Source organism: Oncorhynchus keta, chromosome 4 (assembly GCF_023373465.1).
Source record: "Oncorhynchus keta strain PuntledgeMale-10-30-2019 chromosome 4, Oket_V2, whole genome shotgun sequence".
Classification (NCBI taxonomy): domain Eukaryota; kingdom Metazoa; phylum Chordata; class Actinopteri; order Salmoniformes; family Salmonidae; genus Oncorhynchus; species Oncorhynchus keta.
This window is the reverse complement of record NC_068424.1, coordinates 39,463,629-39,472,011: the sequence shown is the minus strand read 5'-3', so window position 1 is coordinate 39,472,011 and position 8,383 is coordinate 39,463,629. Positions and strand designations below refer to the sequence as shown.

Sequence of the window (8,383 nt, the reverse complement as noted above, 5' to 3'; positions counted from 1 at the left end):
GGTGCCATCTCTCTCTCTCTCTCTCTCTCTCTCTTCATGTATGCTCTCTCTCTCTCTCTCTCTCTCTCTCTCTCTCTCTCTCTCTCTCTCTCTCTCATGTTGTCTGCTCTTCTCTCTTGTGTTATCTGCTCTCTCTCTCTTTCTCTCTCTCTCTCTCGTTTGCTATCTCTCTCTTGTGTTGTCTGATCTCTCGTGTTGTCTGCTCTCTCTCGTGTTGTCTGCTCTCTCTCGTGTTGTCTGCTCTCTCTCTCTCAATTCAATTCAATTCAAGGGGATTTATTGGCATGGGAAACATGTGTTAACATTGCCAAAGCAAGTGAGGTAGATAATACACATAAGTGAAATAAACAATAAATATTAACAGTAAACATTGCAGATACAGAAGTTTCAAAACAATAAAGACATTACAAATGTCATATTACGTATATATACAGTGTTGTAACGATGTACAACTGGTTAAGGGTACACAAGGGAAATTACATAAGCATAAATATGGGTTGTATTTACAATGGTGTTTGTTCTTCACTGGTTGCCCTTTTCTTGTGGCAACGGGTCACAAATCTTGCTGCTGTCATGGCACACTGTGGAATTTGACCCAGTAGATATGGGAGTTTATAAAAGTTGGGTTGGTTTTCAAATTCTTTGTGGATATGTGTAATTTGAGGGAAATATGTGTCTCTAATATGGTCATACATTGGACAGGAGGTTAGGAATTGCAGCTCAGTCTTCTCTCTCAATAGCAAGGCTATGCTCACTGAGTCTGTACATAGTCAAAGCTTTCCTTAAGTTTGGGTCAGTCACAGTGGTCAGGTATTCTGCCAATGTGTACTCTCTGTTTAGGGCCAAATAGCATTCTAGTTTGCTCTGTGTTTTTGTTAATTCTTTCCACTGTGTCAAGTTTTGTGTTGCTGTCCAGGGGCTCTGTGGGGTGTGTTTGTGTTTGTGAACAGAGCCCCAGGACCAGCTTGCTTAGGGGACTCTTCTCCAGGTTCATCTCTCTGTAGGTGATGGCTTTGTATGGAAGGTTAGGGAAACGCTTCCTTTTAGGTGGTTGTAGAATTTAATGTCTCTTTTCTGGATTTTGATCATTAGCTGGTATTGGCCTAATTCTGCTCTACATGCATTATTTGGTGTTCTACGTTGTACACAGAGGATATTCTTGGTTGGTGAGCAGACCCCAGACCTCACAAACATAAAGGGGAATGAGTTCTATAACTGATTCAATTATTTCTAGCCAGATCCTAATTGGTATGACGATTTTATGTTCCTTTGGATGCCATAGAATGCCCTTCTTGCCTTGTCACTCAGATCGTTTACAGCTTTGTGAAAGTTACCTGTGGCGCTGATGTTTAGGCCTAGGTATTTTATAGTTCTTTGTGTGCTCTCTGCAATGGTGTCTATATATAATTTGTATTTGCGGTCCTGGCAAATGGACCTTTTTTGAAACATCATAATTTTGGTCTTACTGAGATTTACTGTCAGGACACAGATCTGGCAGAATCTGTGCAGAAGATCTAGGTGCTGTAGGACCTCCTTGGTTGATGACAGAAGCACCAGATCATCAGCAAACAGTAGACATGGAGAGTTTTTATTTTGTCCTGTAGTTCATTCACGGTAATTGGAGAATCCAGTGGGTTCTGGAAGTCTTTAATACTTAATTCTAAAATGTGTATATGATCATGTATTTGTTTTTGCTGTTTGTTCTTTGTTATAGAGCCAAAAATATTGGAGTAGTGGTTTACCCATACATTCTTTGTGTTGTTTGTTTAGTCATTTCCAATTTTCCCAGAAGTGGTTAGAGTCTATGGATTCTTCAATTACATTGAGATGATTTCTGACATGCTGTTCCTTCTTTTTACGTAGGGTATTTGTGAATTGTTTTAGTGATTCACTACAATGAAGGTTTTCCGGGTCTCTATGTTTTGGTTGGACAGGTTTCACAATTTCTTTCTTAGATTTCTGCATTCTTCATCAAACCATTTGTCATTGTTGTTCATTTTCTTTGGTTTCTATTTTATATTTTTTAGATTTTATAGGGAAGCTGAGAGGTCAAATATACTGTTAAGATTTTCCAACTGATTTTCAATTTTCTATTCTAAGTTTACATCTTCACTACAGTTTTCTCCAGGAAGTTGTTTAAAGGGATTGAATTTGTTGTTGCCTAATTGTTTTTTGGGAGGTTTCCAAATGACATTCCTTCCATCTTTTGCATTTCTTAATATTACTCAGTTCCTTTGGCTTTGATGCCTCATGATTGAGTATTGCTCTGTTCAGTGATTTTGCTGTGGTCTGATAGGGGTGTCAGTGGGCTGACTGTGAACGCTCTGAGAGACTCTGGGTTGAGGTCAGTGATAAAGTAGTCTACAGTGCTACTGCCAAGAGATGAGCTATAGGTGTAACTACCATAGGAGTCCCCTTGAAGCCTACCATTGACTATGTACATAACCAGCGTGCCACAGAGCTGCAGGAGTTTTGATCCATATCTGTTGGTTATGTTGGTTATGTAATAATTGTGCCTAGGGGGGAGGGGGAGAGAATGCTGTCACCTCCAGGCAGGTGTTTGTCCTCTTGTGTGCTGAGGGTGTCAGGTTCTTGTCCGGTTCTGGCATTTAGGTCGCCACAGACTAGTACATGTCCCTGGTCCTGGAAATGATTGATTTCCCCCTCCAGTATGGATAAGCTGTCTACATTAAAGTATGGGGATTCTAGTGGGGGGATATCGGTAGCACACAGGAGAAAATGTTTCTCTGTTAAATCATTTCCTTGTGAAATTCTAGCTAAATGTAAAATGTTCTTGTTTTTAATTTAATGGAGTGAGTTAGGTCTGCTCCTGATTCTGCTCCTGAGTCCCTTCACTGTTTCACACCTGGTAGTTTGGTGGATGGGACTACCAGCTCTCTGTATCCTAGAGGGCAAGCAGTGGGTCCGTCTCCTCTATACCAGGTTTCTTGTAGGATGACAATGTCTGTATTTATGTTCCTGCTCTTTAGGCCAAAGGCAGATGACCTCAGGCCTTGGATATTCCAGGATTAGATAGTGAAGAAGGCTTTGTGTTCCATAAAGTGTCCAATGTTGTTAGTCGTGTGATTTGGCCTCAAGTCAGTAAGTGTGAGCAGAGCCTGCTGAGCATCTGGTACATGCTATTGGCTTGGGCTAGTGTGGGGGTTGTGCCTGTTTGCCCGCTCACGGCCTGGGCGTATGTGTGACTTTCATGTTGAGGCCCTCTTTGCGGGGGTGGGGTGCATGGGTTGGCAGGAGGGGCATAGGTCTGATCTGACGGGGCCTAAATGTGGTGTGGGCATGGTTGACTTGGGGGGGTGTCGATTGGTTGGGGTGGGGTTGTGTATGCGGCTGGTGGTGTTGTGGTCTGGATGTAGGTCCCCCCGGCGTGGCTCCTCTATGTGTAGGTCCAGGGGGTATCCCGCCGGTCTGGGAAAGTGTCTCGCTGGTCTGGGTGGGGTGTCTACTGATCTGTTGCTCCTGTGTGAAGTGTCGGGGCTGCATTTGAGAATGATGTCCTTTAGATTCCGGGCGAAGGTGGGCACTGCTGCCTTGTATAGGTAGACCTGGTCATAAAGGCTGTTTAAGTCCAGGGTGGACTGGTGGACACAGTCACGGGAATTACTTGCGTTTACCCGCTGTATGGTAGCATAGTGGAACTCTTTTCGTGGTAGCATGGTGGAGATGTGCATTGGGGAAAGTAGTAGAAGCTTTTTCAATCACTCCCTTCAGTGCTGTGGCCACCCTTTCCTGCTGTGTTCTAAGGTCTTTTGTGCCTGTGTGTATTATTATGTGGTTAGGTGAACCTAGTTGGTTCTCAGGCAGAAGGTCTAGGGTGTTTGGACACCAGAGTTTAGACACTGTGTTTGGAAAAAAGTTGTTTTCTTGTATATATTTCCCATTTGAGTCCATTTCCCATTTGAGTCCAAGGAGTACAATCTGTGTTTTGTGTATGTCCTCGGTGGGTGTGTGTGTGGGGGGGGGCTATCAAGTCGGGACGCCGTCCCTGTCATTTCGGCACGGCTTTAGGTGTATTACTGCAGCCACTGTGGATGAGTTTTTCTCTTTGTAGGAGAGAAGGTAGACTATGAAAATGTTGCTTATGCGTTGCGGATGAAAATGCGGGGGTGGTGTTTCTTAATCTTGTGACTCCCCATCCCGGGTCGGGAGCGTAAATCATCGCCTGACACCAATTAGCATATCGCAACAGACATGAATCTTCCTAGAAAATCTTCCTGAAATCTATTTGAACACAGCTTAGCCTTTTGTTAATCACCCTGTCATCTCAGATTTTCAAAATATGCTTTACAGCCATAGCTAGACAAGCATTTGTGTAAGTTTATCATAGACTAGCATAGCATTATGCCTAGCAAGCAGCAGGCAACCTTGTCACGAAAATCAGAAAAGCAATCAAATGAAATCGTTTACCTTTGATGAACTTCAGATGTTTTCACTCACGAGACTCCCAAAGATAGCCAAAGTTCATTTTTACCCAAAATATTATTTTTGTAGGAGAAATAGCTCCGTTTGTCCTTCACCTTTGGCTGAGAAATCTCCCGGAAATTGCAGTCACGAAAACGGCAAAAAATATTCCAAATTAGCTCCATAATATCGACAGAAACATGGCAAATGTTGTTTATAATCAATCCTCAAGATGTTTTTCTAATATCTATTCGATAATATATCCGTCGGGACAATTCGTTTTTCAGTAGGACCGATTGGAGTAATGGCTACCTCTGTATTTTACGCGAGAGTCAGCCTGGGAGCCATCAGGTGACCACTTACGCAATGTAGCCGCCTACGGCTATTCTTCAACATAAATGCGTAAAACTACATCACAATGCTGTGGACACCTTGGGGAATACGTAGAAAGCGTAAGCTGTTTGATAGCACATTCACAGCTCAAAAGGGTCTCATTGGAACGCAGCGCTTTCAAAATATGGGGCACTTCCGGATTGGATTTTTCTCAGGCTTTCGCCTGCAACACCCGTTCTGTTATACTCACAGACAATATCTTAACAGTTTTGGAAAGGTTAGAGTGTTTTCTATCCAAAGCTGTCCGTTATATGCATATTCTGGATATTCGTTTTTTTTCCAAAAATGAAAATACTGCCCCTAGAGTCGCAACAGGTTAAACAATACCTAAAAACTCTACTCCGGTGAGTCCAAAAACATAAACACCTGTCGCCAAAATGACATAACTTCTTTGGGATAGGGGGCAGCATTTTCACTTCTAATAGCGTGCCCAGAGTGAACTGCCTCCTACTCAGTCCCAGATGCTAATATATGCATATTATTAGTAGTATTCGATAGAATTCGTGTGGCTCTCTGCAATATCACTGCATGTTTTGGAACTACTGAACATAACACGCCAATGTAAAATAAGATTTTTGGATATAAATATGAACTTTACTAAACAGAACATACATGTATTGTGTAACATGAAGTCCTATGAGTGTCATCTGATGAAGATCATCCAAGGTTAATGATTAATTTTCTCTATTTGTTTTTTTTGTGACTCCTCTCTTTGGCTGGAAAAAATGGCTGGGTTTTTCTGTGAGTTGGTGGTGACCTAACATAATCGTTTGTGGAGGTTTCACTGTAAAGCATTTTTGAAATCAGACACTGTGGCTGGATTAATGAGAATCTTATCTTTAAAATGGTGCCTAATACTTGTATGTTTGAGAAATCTGATTAGCGGAACCCCAGTCCGAGACAGGATAACCTGTTTCAAAGCCGGGTGTGTGCAACCCAACGGGACAATCTTAATTGAACTTGCAAACTTCCAAACTCGCACTCCAATAGGTAATTGGGAATAAATGGCAGTACATTCAAAATCGTTACCCTTGTTGACGGAGAAAAAAGCGGTGTAACTTGAATAAACATACCTTTAAGAAGTACACCATGCTCAACCATCCGATGGACAAGACGCTCTTCTTTATCCTGTTGAGTGTACGTACGGGGCAGTATTTTGATGTTTGGATGAATAACATACCCCAATCAAACTGCCTATTTCTCAGGCCCAGAATCTAAAATATGCATATAATAATAATAATAATATAATTGTCAGATTAGGATTGAAAACACTTTAAAGTTTCCAAAACTGTCAAAATATTGTCTGTGAGTATAACAGAACTGATATTGCAGGTGAAAACCTGAGGAAAATCCAACCCGGAAGTGCTGTTTTTCCTGAATGTTCTCTTTTCCATTGCCTGCCTTCGCTCCATTTAAAGGGATGTCAACCAGATTCCCTTTCCTATGGCTTCCACATGTTGTAAACATTCTTTAGACATAGTTTCAGTTTTTTATTTTGAAAAATTAGCGAGAATGATCACATCGCGTCATTGGATGGCTGGGTGCCAGCAAAGTTTTGCATGCGCAACAGCTTGGAGCAGACATTTTCTCTCTCTCTCCTATTGAAGAAGCTACAGTCCGGTTGAAATATTATCGATTATATATTGTAAAAACAACCTGAGGATGGATTATAAAAAACATTTGACATGTTTCTACGAACTTTATGGATACTATTTGGAATTTCCGTCTGCCAGGTCGTGACCGCTCGAGCCTGTGGATTTCTGAACATACCACGACAACCAAATGGATATAAAAATAATCTTCATGGAACAAAAGGAACATTTATTGTGTAACTGGGAGTCTCGTGAGTGCAAACATCCGAAGATCATCAAAGGTAAGCGATTCATTTGATTGCTTTTCTGACTTTCGTGACCAATCTACTTGGCTGCTAGCTGTTTATTATGCATGTTATTTTGACAATAATATGCATATATTAGCAACTGAGACTGAGGATTTCCTGATTTCCTCTTGAGGAAATATGTTAATGCTGTCATGGCAGTAAAATGTAGTGTGAAACATGATACGGTTTAGAGAAAATTAAATAATGATAATGATCATGCCTCATGGGGTGTTTTTTCTCTTTGTATTGTTTCTCTGTTGTTTCTTCTGTTTTTCCTTTCTCTTTCAATATGACAATCAATTGCAAAGGATCCTTAATCAACGTAGACAAACTGAGCGTGATATATAATCGTATAGTACATAGCAAACTCACTTGGGTTATAGTGGCTTTGAGGCGAGCCTTGCATTTTGTTGTCAAAGTGGGTGACAGAAGCAAAACGGCCACCTTTTACCGAGATGTGCTCGGCATGAAGATTTTGCATCACAAAGACTTTGAAGAAGGATGTAAGGCAACTTGTAAGGGCCCTTATGATGGAAAATGGAGCAAGAAAATGGTCGGCTTTGGCCCAGAGGATGATGACTTTGTGGCTGAACTGATCTACAATTATGGAATGGGACAATATCGCCTAAGCATTGACTTCCTCGGTTTGACTCTGCAGTCTAGCCAGGCTGTCAGCATTGCTCAGCGGCTTGGTTGGCCACTCACTGAGGGTGGAAAGGGCATCTATCTGGCTGAGGCCCCAGGAGGTTATCACTTCTACCTGGTGGACAAAGAACAGCCTCGCAATGATCCTGTACAGAAGGTGTGTCTTGCAGGGTCTGACCTGCAGTAAGCAATACACTGCGGGTCCTCCCTTCTGGGGATGAAGGTGAAAGAGCAATTAGGAGACGAAGACTGTGCTGATTGGATTTGCAAACAAAACATTTTTTTTTGTGGAACTAGGATTCCTTGCACTGCATTCTGATGAAAGATCATCAAAGGTAAGGGATGTAATTTCGTATTTCTGTTGACTCCAACATGGCGGAGAAATATATTTACTTCTGCGCCGTCTCAGAATATTGCATGGTATGTTTTTTTCGTAACGTTTTTTAAAAATCTGACACAGCGGTTGCATTAACAACCAGTGTATCTTTAATTATATGTAAAACATGTATCTTTCGTCAAAGTTTATGATGAGTATTTCTGTTACATGACGTGGCTCTCTGTAATTACTCCAGATATTTTGGAGACAGTTCTGAACATGGCGCCAATGTAAACCGAGATTTGTGGATATAAATATGCATATTATCGAACAAAACATAAATGTATTGTGTAACATGGATTTGATAATGTCGCATTTTTTTCCCACAACACCAATTTCAATTCATTTGTATAGCAGACCCTCATGCCAAATTGAAACAAATGCTTTTTTTTTTAAATCAACAAAGCATGAGAAGCCTTTCTTTCGGTTTGTTTGTTTGTCAATTAGGGTGTATGGGGTGAATTCATGGTCTGTCGTACAGTAATTTGTTTAAAACATTTTTTTGACATTTGCTAAGTACATTGTTTTCACTGAGGAAATGTACAAGCCTGCTGTGACAATGCAGAGGACTTTCCCACGGTTGCTGTTGACACATAATCCCCCAAAAGTTATTGGGGTCAAATTTGTCTCCACTTTTGTGGGTTGGGATATCTCTCTCTATCTCTCGT

At 41.3% G+C, this 8,383-nt stretch overlaps 1 pseudogene; it reads left to right on the top strand.

The window, feature by feature from the left end:
• Positions 1–6,983: 6,983 nt before the first annotated feature.
• LOC127929804 (glyoxalase domain-containing protein 4-like) lies at positions 6,984–7,932 on the top strand (annotated as a pseudogene).
• Positions 7,933–8,383: the final 451 nt, after the last annotated feature.